The sequence below is a fragment of the Agrilus planipennis genome, unplaced genomic scaffold (genome assembly GCF_000699045.2).
Source record: "Agrilus planipennis isolate EAB-ADULT unplaced genomic scaffold, Apla_2.0 scaffold47, whole genome shotgun sequence".
Lineage (NCBI taxonomy): Eukaryota > Metazoa > Arthropoda > Insecta > Coleoptera > Buprestidae > Agrilus > Agrilus planipennis.
Window position 1 is genome coordinate 1,371,324 of NW_020442442.1, and position 1,769 is coordinate 1,373,092.

The following is a 1,769-nucleotide window of genomic DNA, read 5'->3' on the forward strand; positions in this document are numbered from 1 at the left end:
TCCCGTTGGTATATGCATCAAAGTTTCATCACTGCTTTCACATTTCCTACCTATTTCTTAACCTATACTTTGCTAGTATTACATCTAGATCTTTTTTTTCTACTTCTTTATGCTCTGGCTTACCATCACCCTGTTCCCATAAAAATTATTTCATGCATTCCACATATATCGACCTGTCAGGCTTTTTTCAAACCATCCCCCTTACTATCTCCCCACATCCTATTTTTCTGCGCACATATCCATCCTCATCCATTCATTTAATTGATCCTAATTCACCCTAATTCCCTTAAAGCTTCCTCCCTGTCTTTATCGTATCTATCTTTTATACCAATTTTAAGATTCTCTTTCTTCATACATCCCTTCTTATATCTCTCTCCTTTAACTTTTCCCCATTTCATCTCATATTAAACTGCTCTTTTCTTTATTTCCTACACCGTCTTCCACACTGTAACTCTTTCCTAACCATACAATTCAGTGTGTATCTACTCATATTTAAAAACCAATTCATGTATTTTTTGTATAAGTTCTCCGCTTGATTCTGCTGTTTTCATACCCATACTTCTACCCCATGATAAGTTACACTTCAAATATCGTTTTTACCCATACTTCTCTCCCATATACTCTCTTATGAAGAATTCGTCTTCGCAATTTGTGCATCTGTCTACATTTTATGACTATTACTCTCCCTTCATTACATACCCCAAATATGTACATTTTTTTACCTTTTGTATTATTTCTCCTTTTTAACTTAACTCCTTTTTTCTTCTTTTCTTCTTGCCTTTTACCTCTCCAACTTCAAAATATCCTTTGTCTTACTAACAGTCAACCCCAATCCATTCCTTTTTAAATACTTTTCTAGAACGTTCATCATTTCTATCCATGTACTATGATTTGTAAACTACTGGGAAATATTATCCGCAACGACTAAGTTTCCCTTCTTCCCCGTACTGTCCTACTTTCCCTCAATTCTTTCTATAAATGCGAACTTAATTTGCAATCTGGTCTTACTCCTATTTTGATCCAAAATGTTTTTGTTTCCTTTCCTCTTATTCGTATTATCCGACACATTTCTCTACATAACTCCGTTATTCTATCTATCATTCTTTTTTCTGTTACCTACCCTTAAGATAAGATTTACCAATTCCCCTGTCTAACGTACTTCTTTTAGATCCACAAAGGTCGTTTATACTTTTTCTTTACCTCTAAATTTGATTGAATTACATTCTTTAACCAAAAAATCGCATCAATTGTTCCCTTTCCTTATTTGCACCTAAATTGTGTTTCACTTAATATATTGTTTTCTACAATCATCTTCTCTAATTTGCCCTTAATTATTTTCGTATAAATGTTGTCACCAATATCCACTATTATTATACCGCTATAATTTTAAACATTTTCCCTTCCTTTCTTTTTATAAACCGGCACAATCATCCTTCACATTCATTCTGCTAGTATTTCGCCACTATCCCATGTTTCTCCAAAAATTAGCAGCAACGTTTCACTTAATATATCGCTTAGTCCTGCTTCTCTTGGTGTCTTATCCTGCCCTATTATTTTTTTTTTTTTTTTGGCAAAGCACATACCCTTCCTAACTTCATCTAATTCCAAGATTGGTTTCCTACATTCTACTACCTTTTACTCACTTTTCCTAAACTCCTTTTCCAGCCGTTTCTCTTTTTCATTTATTTATATTTTTTATACAAATTCACTATCTTCCAAAAATCCTCTGTTCTCTCCTGCAACCAACATTGCCTATTTCTTATTATTGA